This window comes from Passer montanus, unplaced genomic scaffold (genome assembly GCF_014805655.1).
Source record: "Passer montanus isolate IOZ18808 unplaced genomic scaffold, ASM1480565v1 scaffold39, whole genome shotgun sequence".
Lineage (NCBI taxonomy): Eukaryota > Metazoa > Chordata > Aves > Passeriformes > Passeridae > Passer > Passer montanus.
In genome coordinates this window covers 25415-42314 of record NW_024368707.1, presented here as the reverse complement: position 1 = coordinate 42314, position 16900 = coordinate 25415, and the positions used below count along the sequence as shown (strand labels likewise).

At 44.8% G+C, this 16900-nt stretch overlaps 1 protein-coding gene across 8 annotated transcripts in view; it reads right to left on the bottom strand.

Moving 5' to 3' along the window:
• The window catches only part of EPHB6 (EPH receptor B6), a 67451-nt gene extending 60454 nt beyond the window's left edge, over positions 1-6997 (bottom strand). For 4 of the 8 annotated variants that reach the window (XM_039718110.1, XM_039718117.1, XM_039718111.1 and 1 more), the window contains exons 1-2: positions 6189-6821; positions 5851-5988 (exon numbers count right to left, since the gene is read on the bottom strand). The gene's annotated coding sequence lies outside the window, so the exon portion shown is untranslated. Of the gene's footprint in view, positions 1-5850; positions 5989-6188; positions 6822-6965 lie in introns of those variants that run through there. The other 4 variants (XM_039718113.1, XM_039718112.1, XM_039718115.1 and 1 more) reach the window with 3 other exon arrangements.
• Between the last annotated feature and the right edge of the window lie 9903 nt (positions 6998-16900).

The window sequence follows — 16900 nt, the reverse complement described above, 5'->3', positions numbered from 1 at the left end:
CACAGGTTCAGACCCGTAAAAGAAAAAAAGTAGAAAATGCCAGGCTGATATGCTATGATTTGGATGGAAGAGGGGAAGGCTAAGCCTTTTAAAAAATAATCTAAAAACTAATTTTAAAATAACTCTCTAAGGATTTAAGGCAAGTTTCCCCTTCCCACTCTGATTTCCATATCCAAAACTCTTTTCAACACTGATCTGGTACAGTGGCCTGGTACAACTATCAGCCAGCAGAAGCAGGAAATGTACAATTCAACAGACCCTATTCTGATCCTTTCAATTAGGACTGTTCAGTAGATGTTAATTTATCAAACAGAGTAAGATCTGTCTTAGCTTAATTCTTTTAAAGAATTTAACAGTTTTGTTTTTACTCTGTTTCTAAAGACTTATTTGCTTTCTTCACACTCTGTCATCATGTACACTTTTTGGGGGGTAACCCATTAAACACAATCAGAAGAATCTATTTAGGAGACAATTTTTAAGTGATTCTTATCAGGTAACAGGGATCTAGTCACTAATTTGATTTCACAAAATAACAGAATGGTTTGGGTTGGAGGGGACTTTAAAGACCATTCAATTCTGACCCCTGCCATGCACAGGGACACCTTCCACTAGACGAGGTTGCTCCAAGCCCCATCCAGCCTCGCCTCGAACACCAGGGATGGGGCATCCACAGCTTTGCTAGACAACCTGTTCCAGTGCCTCACCACTCTCTGAGTAAAGAATTCCTTCCTCTATACCAACCATTCAACTGTGAAGTCTTTCCCAGATATTGTATTGCTCACAGGTCCTTGCCAAAAGTTCCTCTCCAGCTCTCTTACATCCCCTTTAGGTACTGGAAGGCCACAATAATGTCACTCCAGAGTCTTCCCTAGTCTGAACAATCCCAGCTCTTTCAGCTTGTCTTCAGGAGAGGTCCTTCAAGCCCCTTCCTGGCCTTTTCTGGCCCTCCCTTCATGGCCCTGGATCTTCTGCCTGAAGATGTCCTCAGTTCTTTTAAGAACCTCCAGCTCTCTGAGGCTCCAGAGCCACTTCTAATTCAAGAGTGGTAAAATTATCCATGAGAAACACAACTGTCAACACCATTCTTCCAGTCTGAGTTAAGAGGACTTCTGACTGAAACAAGGAGCACAAGTCATGTATCATTCCCATTACGTTATTTCACCAAATGTCTTTCTGGTGCTCAGCGTGGGGCCCCAAGCAAAAAGGTAGCTACAGTAAGGCTCAAAATGAAGACTAATTACTCTTCAGCATCTGACTCCACATACATGTCCCAGCAGAACACGGCACGTGCAAACTAAGAAGATTCCCTCTGTCAAAGCCTCTACCTATCCCCCAGATTTTACCAGACTGCTGATTTACATTCAAGTCACCAGAATTTGTTCTCACATCACATGAGAACATCCTTATGTACTTCTAACATGGTTAGATGCTGGAAGAGGAGAAGACCACTAAGATGCTCTCTGTACTAGCAATGAAATAAACATTCCTCAACAGCACTATTCCATTCCTGATACCATAGTGATGGCAGTGCTAACTGCTGATATGGTAGCCCCTTCATGGATAACACATGCACCAAATGGGATTACTGAACTCACTGAAAAGTAAAAATGTCAGTACATATTTGCATCCCCATTGCTGCTGGCACCAGCTGAAAGCCCACTGACATTAGAAAGGGAAGGGACCGTCTGGGAGACAACTGCAGACATGCATCCCAATCCAGCTGTCCTTCCAGCAGCTTCTTCCTGGCTCAAACCCAAGGAGGAGAAATTTCAAAAATCTTCTGGTGCAGAAAGCATTCCAGATTCTGCGTACTGGAATGAAATTGATCCTAGCTGTGACTGAAAACTAACATTTGGAAATTCAAACAGTCTTATAAACAGCCCAGTTTGAATTTCCAAATTGAAATTATTCAAAACCTGTCCAGAAGAATCTGCAATATTGTCCCTCTTGTGACATCCCACTCTGTTCTTAGAGAATAATTAAGAAGGTAAGAGAGCTCTGCCAAGGAACCATGCTTCCATTTGCAGACATCCCCAGGATCTGAGAGAAGCTTGGTAAGCCTGATGTTAAAGGCTTCCACACAGGCGTCTGTATCCTACACACTGCCTCTGAAGTGGTCAGCTGGGCCAAACAGATTCATATCATGTGAGTGTTCTGCAGTAAGTGGGAGAGAGATCAGGTCATTTAGGGAGCTTTGAAAGCTTTACAGTAACTTGGAGAAACATCAGTATGCTAAAACAGAAATATCTTACAAAGAGTCAGTAGTTCTCAGTCTTTAGCTTCTAGGGTTTAATTACATGATTTAGACACATGGGATATTTTCCATAGACATGGCACAGAGCAAAAAACTGTACTTGGAAACTGCAGAATCAGCAGAGGAATCATTTACTTGGCAAGCTTAAGGAGACAGAGGGGAAAAAAAAGCCTGTCTGAAAATGAAGTCATGTATGTTTCAATGTGCAGGTCTGGGCTGGTGAGAATTTCCATCCCAAGGAGAATCAAGAGCTTAAGGATTCAGCTTTCATATGTAAGACTGTAGTTTTGAGGCTGGAGAGGCTGTGTTCTTATGGTACCCAGCATCTTCTCTGCTCTTTGCCTGCAGCTGTGTGCACACACGGGCATGCGCACACGTGTGCACACGGGTGTGGGGGTGCGCATGTGAAACATTTGAACAAAAATCTTCCTGACAAGCAGGCCTGAGTAGCAGAATGCACAAGGGCCTCTGGAGGCATGAAAAAGTGAAACCAGTGACAAGAAGAGCTTTTGTCAGAAGTGGTCTCAATAACAATCTTCAAGTAGCACCTCTGTGACAGAAGCATCAGCTTGCTCCATGGTGACTTTTTAAGAGGCAAGACAGCACCTTCAGAATAAAATAAGGTGCCAGGATCTCCAAAAAGTACACACATTTTAACTGCATTTTAAAAAACACAACATAAATTAACAGTATACTTCCAATAAAATTCTGTTTCTGGTGGCAGAGGAGTATTTCTTGAAAGCTCAACAGACTGCCTCTGAGAAGGAAATACTAGTGTAGTTTTTTGTTAAGTTTAAAACTCCTTGTATAAATCAAGTATGAGAAAAGTGACAACATGAAATGGCTTTTTCTTACTCAGAGTTGCTGCTCACATATTTGACTGCTGTGGCTGACAGTTACAGAGCTTTTATCCTTTTGGGGGTCTGTTTACCCCCATGCTCATGTCAAAGCAGCACTGGAGAAAAAGTGCTAGTTTGCTGTTGTACAACATCTACAGAATTATTTACAAAATACACCTGTGTTACAATTGTGTACACCCCTGAAGCCCATGACACTTCATTGTTGCCAAAGAGCAAACATGGAGAGAAAAGTGATATCCAGCCCAACATTTATCAGGTAGAAGCTAAAGTATAAGGTCATATTGAGTTGGAAAACTGCTGAATGCATGCAGTCAGTAGCTGGAAGAAATGCCTTATCTGTATTTCTGTAAGATGATACAAAACTTTCTAACAAAATCAAAATCAACAGGAAGATATAACTGTAATATAATACTAAATCAGGTTAAAGGAAAAAAACAACAGCAAACAAGACTAAATAATGAGAGTATTACAGGGGCTCATCAGTTTCTTCCTAAACCTTTAATCTACTTTTCACAGAAATAAGTCATTGAGCTTTTTGAAAAAAATCATCACATGTTTATGACCAAAACCAGACAATCTGAAATATTCTTAATAAATACTTTTTAATGACAACATCCTTTTTAGAAGACACTGCCCTCTTGTTTGGTGGCTAAATGACATTAGAAAGCTCTAGCTTGGCCACCAATTTGTACTTCTTCCACCTTCTATTGTTTAGGCGTGCAGTAAACGTATGCAATATGGCCACAAAAATGAAAAATAAAAATATATTGTGCAACCTTAAGTGTGCTCCAAAAGCACTCTGCACTAATCTGCAGTGACTTCAGGTTAACTCTCTGCACAGGGACTGCTGATGGATAATGAAATACAAAGAAACTAAGGTTTTAGAGGAGCAAATCTGGAGACAGGAGCATTCCTGAACCAGAGGAAAAGCATGCATAAATCTTCTGACAATCCAGGAAAGGAAAGTTGGCCAAAAAACAAAAACTGTCTTAATTAGAGGCACACAAGATAGGGGAGCAGGGGGGAAATACACTCATCTCTTACATGATTCTCTGCATATGGCACATGCAATATCAGAGGGGAGAAGGGGAAGCCATCTGCACCTGGGCACAAAGAGGGATCCACACAGTGAATGCATACAGGCATAAGGAAGACAATTCTCAACAGGCTAAGGGACCAACTCCTTTGTCAGACACATCTGTTGGCAGCCTATGGGAGCATGCTGGAGAATAAGCAGCTGCCTCCTTGGAGCCACCAGCTGCCTTCCCCCCAAAAAGGATTTACACTGTGCCATTGGTCAGCCTCCAAGCAAAATAGCGGAGGCGAAGACAGTAGCAGCCTTGGGCAAAAGAAAAAAGAATTAGACATCTCCTCCCCATCCCCAAGTCTCCACAACCTAAGCTGTTCATGCCACAGATAGGAGCTTGGAATAACTGAGAACTTCAGGACAATGCAAGAAAACATGACTTTTTGTGGGGTTTCAGTGATTAAATTAGAAAGAGATACAATCCTACTTCATACAATATCCAGTGTACCAAAGTGATGCTTTTTCCAAAAATCAAAACACATGGCCATGCAAACAATTCTGAGCAGCTCAGTGCAAGTGCAAGAATGTCAAATAGGAGAGAACTCAGAAGACAAGAAAAATGTTTAGGGGCTAGAGGGGCATACAAGTCAGGGAATTAAAAACTGCATGTGAGTAATTTGGCTGAGAGAGCATAGTCAAAAGGCAGTAAAGGAAAGAATGCAATTATGTGGAGTTATCTGAAGCTTGCCAATACATTACCAAAGTAAACTGAAGTAGTGCAAGGTGTTGAATTTAGGGAATGAACTTCTAGAGAAAAACTATTTTTTTCTGCAATGAGATGGGGTGAGAAGGATTGTGGACTATATTTTCCTTTCCTTCTCCCAAAGGAACATCAGCGTTGGGATTTTTTCAAAATGGGAATGAAGAAATACCTATAAGTAGCCAATAAATCTTGTATTAATGGCTTAGCACAGGTGGATCAGCTGTGACTAAATATGAGGTGCACCCACATCCAGTTCCATGTTTTGGATTATAACCTATATAATAATGAAAAAGGAAGCCTCCTCCTCCATTGCAGCTGAGATTTGTCTCTGTAACAGACATGTCTGGTGGCAGCTAACTCTCCTTGACTTTGTTGTTTCCATTTGCCCCCTCACTCTACTTCACCGTGAATCTGCATGACCTGGTATTACTGCTAGTGAAGGATGCCCCTTGGGAGATTTGCTTCCCTGTCTTCTTCACTCTCTGATTTTTTTAACCTGTAGGAAAGGCAGGTAATGCTCACTCTCCTTCCCAGCCAAATGAGTGTGGTAATAGCAAGAGAAACTTCAGAGTAAGTGAAATCATCTCAGTCGATACCACAAAAGGCAAAATTAAAATTACCCATCACAACAGCCCCTCCCACATTCACGGATTTATTTAGCTTGAGTAGTAGTAACTTGCATTATCTCCTTGAAAAATAGCCTAACATGGTTTTTCTCTGCCACAAGTACTCATACAGCCATCTGTGCCCCACAAGAGCGCTGAGCAACACTACCCACAGACAAGGCCACACAGCCTTCCTTGTGTCGTTCCACGAGGACCGCGAACCCCACACCAGCATCCTTCAAGCCCCACTCAGAGACTTCAAAGGCAGCAATTCCCTATGGTTCTCCAAGGGGCCTAGAGGGAGAGGGGGAAACACCGCTCGGGGAGCAAACCAAACGCACCACGGCCGTGTGGAAGGGCTCTGGGGGTGATGGCAGTCTCCGAGAGCGGAGGGGCCGTGACCCGATTCCCCACATCTGTGCCCACGGCCGGCACCTGACAGCAGACGTGCGCTCGGGGGAGGGTCCCGGTAACGCCGCCTGTGAACAGCACATACCGGGAAAGGAGGGAAAAGAACATCACCGGAGGAGTTTTAACCCCTTTCGAAGTAGTTCTCGTTTGTTCTGCGCCCCCTCCCCCCGGATGGCAGACATCCGCGGGTACCCGCGACCACGTCCCGCCCGCTCCGAGCGCTCCAGTCGGGCTCACAATGCCCGTCATCGCCCGCCCGCCACGGTACCTTGTGCAGGACTCCAGCAAAACTCCCTCCACTTCCCAGCATTACTCGAGCAGTGTTCGCAGGAGCCCTTCCCGCTAGAGCCGCGCCGCCCGGCCTCTCGGCATCAGAAAAGTTGGACAAAGACCATTTTCACCGCGAGAGCTGCACCATCCCGGCGGGCCAGCGCCAGCTCCCTCTCGCTCCGCGCCCAACGTCGCTTTGTCCCCGGCCCCGGGCACAGCCTCTGGCCTCGCTCGACGTCTTTCAACAAGTCGGCTGCTTGTGAGCAGTCCCGATCCTTGCGCTCCCCTCCAGGCCCTTCACTGGGAATGTGCTCTCCCCGCCCAGGTTCTCCCTCCTGCAGGAGTCTCTCTCGCTTCCCAGGATCTGCCTTGTCCCTTTCTCTGGGCTCCACACTCTGGCTCGCTTTCTCTCCCTCCTGCCTCCCTCCCTCTCTTCTCGCCGTGCCCCTCCTCCATTCTCTCTCCGCCCCCCCGACCTGCTTTCCTTAGCAGAAGCCCAGCGACGGCAAATGGGGGTGGGGGCGCTGCGAGATTCCGCACTCCGAGGCGGCTGCAGCCATTCCTGTCACTTCCGCGGCCATCGCTATCCTGTGTGCCGCACGCCCCGCCGGCTCCCCTGGCCGCCGGCTCCCCTGGCCGCCGGCAGCCTCCCCTCGGAGCCGCTCCGCTGGGCGGGTCGCTGGGCGGCTCCGGCTTCCCTCCGCTGCCGAACCCCTCCCGCTTCCCCCAGCCAGCCTCTTCCAGAGGGGGATTTTCCGAAAGGGTCTTCCCTCACCTCCTGCTCTCCAGGGATTCCGAGCGTGGCCGCAGCTGTGCCTGCTCCAACCTCTGGCCGAGCCCCTGCCAGGTTCAGGTCAGGAAGGACGGTGTGGCTGCACAAGACTGATCCTTGCTCAGTCTGTCATTGTTGAAATCCATGTTACTGTGTGCCATCTCCTGTTGGTCTGTATAACCCAGCCTCAAGTTCGTGCATCTGCGCTTACTTGTACTCCACCTCCAATGCTTCCTGTCTACTCAGCCCTTGAGAGGCTCCTCTCGAGTGCTGTGTCCAGTTCTGGGCTTCTCTGCAGTGCTGTGTCCAGTTCTGGGCTCCTCATTAAAGAGAGACATGGATGTCCAGGAGTGGGTCCAGTGGTGGGCTACAAAGATTATTAACAGGCTGGAGCACCTTTCTCATGAGGAAAGGCTGAGAGAGCTGGGCCTGTTTAGCCTTTAGAAGAGATGCCCTCAGGGGGCTCATCAATGTCTTTAAGTATCTGCAGGGAGGGTATTGAGGGTGGATCCAGGGTCTTCTCAGTGGTGCCAAGCACTAGGACACAGGGCAATGGGCAGAAACTGATGCACAGGAAGTTCCACCTGAGTATGAAGAACTTCACTGTGCAGGTGACTGAGCACTGGGACGGATTTCCCAGAGAGGTTACGGGAGTCTCCCTCACTGGAGATATTCCAGAATCATCTGGACATAGTCCTGTGCCATGTGCTCTGAGATGATCCTGTCTGAGCAGGGAGGTTGGAGCAGATGATCTGTCCTGTGATCCCTGCCAACCTGACCCATGCTGTGATTCTGTGAAATGTCACAGAGGCAAGGTGCTTCCTTCACTCTAGGTATTGACAAACCTCAATCATGTGGGTGAATCAAACAGGGTTTCTCAGATCTTCCAAAAGAGAACCTCACCTTCCAATATGGAAACAAAGGACTGAAAGCACCTTTCCTGAAGAATCTTTCCGGGTGTCTCCTGTTTCCTGCTAGTGCAAGAACAAGAGTCTACCTACTCATTCTGCAAATGTCACTGGGCTGCATAGAGAGAAATGACAGCGGATGAGGCACACAGCATTACCCTCCACTCATTCCTACCATTCAGTGAGTTACACAGCCGAGCAGCACAAAATGAGGGAGGGTGCAGTGAGCTAAACACAGCATGCATTAGGACTGGATGGAAAAGTTATCAAAGCTTAGTGCCTTACAATTCATAAATGCTTCTGTGATAACACAGAGCAGAATTTTGGGCTTCTGTTCTCAAAGTAACTCCCTTTGGTTTGAAGTATGAGCTTTACAACACACACAATAGAAAGTGACCGCGATTCCCTTCCACATAAGACACTGGTACACATACAAAAGGAAAAAGCACATTCAATAAAGTTCTGCTTAAAAGAAGTACCATCAGTGTTCAAAAAGCTAGGGCTGGTTTCCACAGAGCACAGTGTTTTCTAGCAGTTCTGTATATATGCAGAGTAACACAAATACCTACTTCTTCCCAGACAGCATAGTTTCTTTCTTAATCCTCTCTGTGGGGGTTTCTAGACACCAATTACAACAGACCTCTTTCCTTCCAACTTCCCTCTCTCTCCCTCCCCCCATCTGATTCTAAAAGAAATTTACTTCAGGAGAAATTGCAGGTATTCAGCTCCTTCTGGAATCTGGTCCTTAGTAGCTGGGTAGTAAATTTTTGCACATATGTTTTCCTTTCTTCCTCGTTTTACTACTACGAGGAGCATCTGGTCCCTAGAAAGGAGCAGTGGGACTGTACCATTGCACTGGGGTCAGGAAAGAAGTTAACTAGCTGCTTTGTTCAATAGCTGCAGAAACACTTCCTCCCCTTTATGGTAACGGAATATTCCTTCCAAAACCTCCTCCTCCTCCTTTTGGAATGAAAGCCAAGCATGAGCGAACTGCTACGCTGAACGGGGAAGTCTGAGAAAAGTTTCTGTGCACGTGCAATATCCAAACCCTCTTTAAAACTTCACTTAGTGAAAGGATGGCTGACAGTCAATCTTTTATAAGGCATTAATTTTACGTCAGCATTTAAATGGTTTTTTCTCCAGTGTTGCAGCATTTGCTGCAGAATGTGTATGTTTAGAAAAAAATTTCCAGTTTCTGAAATCTTCCCTCTGCTAGGCAAATTAACACACCCTACCAGAAAACCTCAGCCCTCTCAATGTATAAACAACCACAGCCGACATGAGAGAAACAGAGAAGTAAAAGCTCTCAATCCGAACTACCACGCATGGATCAGATTCTCAGGAGAATCTTAAATGTGACAAAACCAGCATATCCCATGCAGCAGTGTGGCTTGCATGATAGAGCAAGCATGATAGAGCTGTGATCTCCAAAGAGGGCTGCATGCACCCCAAAGGGATATGTAAGGCAGCCTGCTGGTGTGCAGGAGGAAAGTAATAGAATTTCAGTAGTACATAACTTATAAATAAGTAAATATATGTATAACGGGAGTGTATGCTAAAGCCTTTTACCAAGAGGGATATGTGATCAAGAAAGTTTGGAGACAGTGATAAAGGCAATCATTACACAGACAGACATTCATTTTACAGACACAATTCCACACAATAATGAGTTTCAAATGTCCAGACACACAAACAGATCTCATAATATTTAAAGTTGCAGTTATTGAAACAATGGCCAGAGCAGCAAAGCATAATTCATTTATCAAATACTCTCCTCACTGTGTGAAACGTGTTAGGTCTTGAAGAGAAAAGAATTGGAATGTGCAGGGCAGACCACACAAACCAAAGAGAAGAAAACCACCCATGAGAGAATAGCTGAGGAGGATAAAAGGGAGGGGTGAGGCTAAGACAAGGGGAATAGAGTTTCAAAGAAAAAGGAGAGAAGAAAGAGGGTAAGAGTAAGAGAGGTGGGAGACAGAGGTAGAAAAAGCAATATACACACAGAGTGACTATAAAAGACAGACAAGGAAAGAAAGGGATGTGAAGAAGAAAGGGAGGAGCTGGGAACAGCAAATAGAATAGCAGGCAGAGCAAAGAATAAGAAGGGTACTATTTATACATGAGAGGACATGTTTGACAAGCAGTTTTGAAACAGAACTATTTAGTGGATAAAATCTTCAAGAAGATTTTTTTCAAGGGTAGATTTATCACTGCAACTGTCTGAAATAGCACATTTTCCTTCACAGATTTCTGAAAAATAATCACACAGATCAGTAAACCAAAACCTTATAATATCCTTTTGGATACCCTATATCCAAAGCCTTGTTGTTTTGGTTGTTGCTGTGTTTGGTGAAGTACAAAGGTATTTTCTCCCTAAGAAAGCCTGGCACAGAAAGAGGAGAAGCTTACAGAAAATTCAGAAGAGACAACTGGAGATAATTTGGGGAAGCACAGAAGTGTAAAGGATTGAGGGGCAGCTCAAGATGGAATGTGAAACACCAGATCCTGCACTTTTACAGTCTCCACACTGGTTTTTGGCAACCAACAGTACACAGTGATGCCTTTAAATTTTTTTTTAATCTTTATCACTAATTATGAGATTTTTTTACCAGCAAGAAGTCTTCTAAGTCTCAGTTCTCCCTTGAAACAAGCAGTGTTCTTCTGCTTACAGACCAGGCTTTTTCTCTGCTTTGTTCCTTCTTTGCCATCATTCATTTCTGCTTAGGGCTTTGCTTATGAGCTTTAATGGAAATAAATGCCAGAGAGGAGAAAAACCACAATCTACATTAGCTGACTATTCACCCACCTGTATTTTTAATTATTATTTTCATTAAGTATGTGTATTGGTTGTTATGAAAATTATCTTACTTGACTATTATATCAACAAATCTTTATAGTGTAACAGTGTATTAATTTTGTTAATATATATTATTTCACATTTTTACACTGTATTGTCACAAAGTTGTGAAATTTTACTGCAGTTAGTATTGTTCTTGCTTAAGTAAAAGAAACTAAAGGGTAACCTAGTCCTGGATGTGTGAACTTTGACAACCAAGATAACAGCAGCATCTTAGACCACATCTTGCCAGCATCTTCTGGCATCAGAGCAAGTAACTGTAGCAAAACTGAATCCAGGGATGTCTGGATCAACAGATAAGCAGTAAGAATTCTGCAAAAATGCAGGTGCTTTGCAGAGATTTACTGTTATTAGTAATCAGAAGTGTGGGTGTAAGTGATTAGTCAAATCATGTATTTCCTGAATATTTGAAGGGTATAAGAATTGTGTGTAAAACCACATTCAGGTTGCCCAAATTTGGCTGGGAAACCTCATGCATGTGAATTAACATTTGCCCACTGTAATTCAATGCTTTGCATCCTAACCTCTCTCCTCAGTTGGCATAAGCCAGTTGCAAATTATCATGACAGTCTCAAAGGGGAAGAAACAGCTAGACTTGTGCCAGTTCACCAGACCTACAGTCTAAATGTCTGTTTATTTATCCATTTTCCAGCATCCTACCTATGCAACCTGAGTGTTCTAACACACTCATCACACAGACTGGGTGCCAGTGTTCATCATGTGTTCATCATACTAACAGCCAGAGGGGAAAACAGTCATTTTTACTGTGGACCAGGATTTGGGGAACTTTAAAAAGAGAAGTGCCTGCCTGGGAATCCATGACTAGTTTTACACTAAGCCTTGTTCCTTGCTGGGACTGGACACTATTTAGTCAATTCTGTGCAGACCTGCAATCCAGCTGTGTAAGTTCAATACTGTTACTAGGTTTTACCTGAATGCCCAGACCTTGTAAATTAATTTTTGCTTACAGGAGCATGAGACGCTACAGGGTTTCTGAAGCTGCCAAAGGGAGTAAAAAAGTAAAATTCATGAGCTCTGCAGCCATGGCTGAGGAACAGAAATGTGCAGTTAGAGAGATGTATATTTATTTTGTATATATTGTTACTGAAGTCCTATGAATTCCATAGAAATTATGAATGCATAGGTATATCTTTTATAAAGGGATTGAAGTTGTGAACTTGTATGTCTTTCAATCTCCTCTGTATTCTATAATGCACCTGAGACCAGCCCTGTTTATCTGCTGATCCATGTTGAACCAAGCTTCACTCACTTCGTTTGGATGTGTGCTGCACCCACAGTTCTTGACCAAGCATGAAATTTCTAATTTCTCCTTGTGAAAAACAGAAACTCCAAACTCCTTCTGGAATAGCACAGACAAAATCCCACTGTATTTTTTTCAGTATTGTCTGTTTGACTTGGAAGGAAGAGGGGCTCAAGTAAACTGCAATTATCCTATTGTTCTGTTGCTTCCATAAGAGTGTTTGGAAATATTCCATACTTTAAGGAGATCTGTGCTAGATTTGGGTGACTGTTGCTTATCTGAAGAATGACTCCAGAAAGCTGCAGAAGATTCCAAAAAGCTCTGTTTTCAGTTGCATGCTTATGCTCTAGTGGAAAACATGGACCAACAGTTATGTAGATGGAAAGGGAAGTTGCACTTCCTAAGTGCCCTGGGATTTCAGCAAAATCACTCTGCTAAAAAGATCACATAACATACAACTTATTCTTGGAAGCCCAGTAGAAAAATAAGGACATTAAGTTACTGGCATTGAAAGGCAGAGAGGTGAAGGCTTCACACCCTCAGGAAGCAGAAAGGAATGGAGCTGAGCTTCTGTGAGAGAACATAAGGTATCCACAGGAGTTTTCTTTCTGGCTGCCAAATAGGGTGACTGGTGCCACCCTATGTCTGTACCCATCAATAAAGGTCTCTGAGCCTGCCCAAACTTGCAGCAAGGGGTTACATAAATGACTGCCTTTCTCATTTAGCTCTTGGCTGGAAAATGAGTAGGAAAGGAGAACTACAAATTTAGTTGGGAATAAAATTATTTATTTTCTTTCAGAGAGAAAAAGAATGTGGGAAGTGTTAAAACAATTTTGTTTAGCATGAAGCTCCACTTAATGTAATTATTTCAGGAGTTTTTTGGAGAAGGGAATGAATGGCTGGATACATCTCCTGGCAGAAAAAGTGTTTCATGAACAGAACCGGTCTGTATCCTGGCAGCTCCTGGTTTTCAGACTGAGCCAGTTTCTTCCCCAAGCAATGCTTAATTATTTGTAAGACATGGAAACATCTCAACAGAAAAATTAATTTCTCATTCAATCTCCCATGCACAGACTGCCATATTCAGGAACCCAGAGGTGGCAATATATTTCTAGAAAACAATTTAAAAGCACTGTAGTGCAAAATGGGAATTTACTTCTAAGGCTGTAGTCCCACAGATATTTCAACCCCACAAGAATATGAACCTCTTCAGAGACAGATAACATTACACTTTTTTTCTCTGCCTTTTCCTCATCACCTTCCCAGTGCTATCAGCAAAGATTTGTGCAGTGATCTGGATCAAGGACCTGATCTGTCTGAAAACTAATTCATCAAAAATTAAATGCACAAATTTGATGTACATGTAGGAGACTTAATGGAATTGAATAAAATGCTACAGCTAGAAGATGGATGGGAAGGCAAAGGGTGGGCGGGTTGGGGAGGGACAGTCAAGAGAGTTGATGTTTGTTTTAAGAGGCCATATGCCAGTCTCCAGAGTATGAGGCCTTTGAAATTGAGTATCCCATAACAGGGATGTTTTCAGTACCCCTTGCTGTTGCGGTCTGTGTATGGAACTGTTCTCTTCCCATTAAAAATAAAGCTGCAAAAAAAGAAAGAAAGAAAATTGCTAAGAAACTATGCAAGAAAATAAAGCTAAACCTGAAAATGCCTCCAGAAATTGTTGAAATGCCCTTATTGAGTAAATCTGGAAAACACTGAGGGTGTGCAGGTGTAAAGTCACACAGGTTTAGCCACAGGGTAACATTCCAAGAGTAAACCCCCTATGCATTAGGCATCACAGCTGCAGAAGGTGAGTAAGCTCCTTGAAGGTAACAAAAGCAATGAACAACTGCTTATCTTCATCATGTTGGGAGTAATCTTTTACAATCACATCAGCTCTCTTTCTTATCACCCTGAATCACAGAATTATAGAATCAAAGAATTATAGAATCACAGGATATCTTGAGTTGGAAGGGACCCATAAGGATCACTGGATCCAACCCCCTGCTCCTCACAGCACTGCTTAAATCTAAACCACATGACTTAAGTGCTCCTTGAACTCCAGCAAGCTTAGGGCTGAGACCACTTCCCTGGGGAGCATGTTCCAGTGACCAACAGTGCTCTTAGTGAAGGAATTCTCCCTAATGTCCTATGTAAACTTCCCCTCACACCTTCATATAATTCCAGTGGAATGAAAAGACAGTAATAAATACATCAGCAACAAATGGAGGGCTAAGGAGAATCTCCATCCTTTACTGGATGCTGCAGGGGCAAACATAGTGGCAAAAGATGAGGAAAAGGTACATAATAGAACTTCCTTGCCTCAGTCCTTATTAGCAAGAGCAGTTGTTCTTCAGGTACCCAGCTCTCTGAGATGGAAGACAGGGAGCAGAATGAACACCCCATAATCCAATGGAAATGCTCAGTGACCTGCTGCAGACACACACAGGGCTTTGGATCCAGATGGGATCCATCTGAGGGACCTGAATCACCAGGGAGGGCCCAGGTGACTGGATGTTGACAAATGTGATGCCCATCCAAAAGAAGGGCCAGAGGGAAGATCCAGGGAACTACAGACCTGTCAGGCTGAGCTCAGTGCCAGGGAAGGTCATGGAACAGCTCATCCTCTGTGCCATCACACAGCATGTGCAGTGCAGCCAGGCTTCAAGCCCAGCCAGCATGGATTTAGAAAAGGCAGGTGCTGCTTGACCAACCTGATCTCCTTCCATGACAAGGTGCTTAGTGGATGAGGGAAAAGCTGTGGATGTTTTCTTCTACCTGGACTTCCATTAAGCTTTTGACACCATTTCCCACAATATTTTTTTGGCATAAACTGGCTGCTTATCAATTGGACAGGTGTACTTTCCACTGGGTTAAAAACTGGCTGGATGGCTGGGCCCAGGAAGTGGTGCTGAAAGGAGTTGTGTCCAGCTGGCAGTTGGTCACCAGTGGGGTTTCCCAGAGCTCAAAGTTGGGGCCAGTCCTGTTTAATATCTTTACTGATGATCTGGACAAAGAGATCAAAGGCTTCCTCAGTAATTTTGCAGGAGATAGGCTGGGTGGGAGTGTTGACCTGCAGGAGGGCAGGAAGGTCCTGCAGAGAGATCTGGACAGGCTGGATCCATGGGCCGAGGCCAATGGTGTGAAGTACAATAAGGTTGAGTGAGGAGTCCTGCACTTGGGTCACAACATACAGAGTTACAGTCTTGGAACAGAGTGAAAGGAATGTGACCCAGCCTAAAAGGACCTGGGGGTGTGGCTGAACAGGAACTGGCAGTGTGCCCAGCTGGCCAAGAAGGCCAGTGGCACCTGGCCTGTATGGTCAATACTGTGGCCAGCAGGGCCAGGACAGTGATTGTCCCCTATCTCCTTGGCACTGGTGAGGCCGCACCTGGAATCCTGTGTTCAGTGCTGGGCCCCTCACCACAAGAGAAACATTGAGGGGCTGGAGCAAGTCCAGAGAAGGGCAACAAGGCTGGTGAAACGTCTGTATGTAGCACAAGTCCTGTGAGGAGCTGCTGAGGCAACAGGGGTTTTTTTGGCCTGGAGAAAAGGAGGCTCAGGGGCACCACTGAGCATGCTCCACATGTGCCTGAAAGGAGGGTGTAGCCAGGTGGAGGTATTTTTCCATGTAGCAAGCAACAGGACAAGACGAAGCAATCTCAAATTGTGCTGGGGCAGGTTTAGATTGGAAAATAAGGAAGATTTGTTCACCAAAAGATTAATCAAACACTGGAACAGGTTGTCCGTGAAAGTGGATGAGTCACCATCCCTGGAGGCATTTAAAAGATGTGCAAATGTGGCAATTAGGGACATGTCTTAGACACAGACTTGGCAGCCTTGGGTTTATGGTTGGATTTGATGATCTTAAAGGTTTTTTTCAACCTTAATGATTCTAGATTTCCTTGTGTCCTTTGTCACCAGAGAGAGAAGATCAGCATCTCCCATTCTACTTACCCCATGAGGAAGCTCTAGGGGTAAGGCTCAACAAACCAAGTGGCCTCTGCCTCTGGAGACTTTTCATCATCTTGGTCGCCTTTCTCTGGACACACTCTAGTAATCTGATGCTCCTGTTACATTCTGGTGCCCAAAATGCACTTGAGGTGAGGTCACATCAGTGCAGAGCAGAGCAGGACAATCCCCTCCCGTGGCCATGATGCACCCTGGACCCAGTTAGCCCTTTTGGCTGCCAGGGCACTGCTGACTCATGTTCCACTTACCACCAACCCAAACCCCCACATCCCTTTCCACAGGGCTCTCCAGCCTCTCATCCCCCAGTCCATATGTATTAGAGTCAAGGCTGTGAACAGCACGGACTAAGATTTGTGAAAAAAGTACGAAAAATAATTGAAGAAAACAATGGAATAGGGAGTATAATTTTAAACTAGACTCAGGAGAAGACAGAACAAGTAATAAATTCTCCCTCGCGCTGGGTGCAGACAGTGTGTGCAGGGCCTGGCACTCCTCAGGCTCTGCCCAGGGAGCACGGCTCTGCGGCCGGCTGTGTGCGTACGGGCTCCCGCGCGGGCTATTTCGGGTGCGCCTTGGCGGGGGCCGCCGCTGGGGCCGTTCTGCGGCTGAGCAGCGCCGCCCGGTGGCCAGAGCTGGTGCCGCGTCCCAGCGCCCGTCTCGGCCCGCTGAACGCGGCTCGTCCCTCGCGCTGCCCAGAGCCCGGCGTGTGAAAGCGTCGAGTAGTCAAATGCTAGAAATAAAAAAAAAAAAAAAAAAAAAAAAAAACTTGGGACATTACCAGCCCTCTCCTTTTTTTGGGTCATCACTAGCACTGCACAGTTCAGGGTACTGAACTCGGTAGGGAAAGTAATTTGAAACTACCTACCTAATTAGCATTTCAGGGATCCTCATGCATTCTAAGTGACTGTGAGTGATCACTAATCATTAACTACTACCCTGA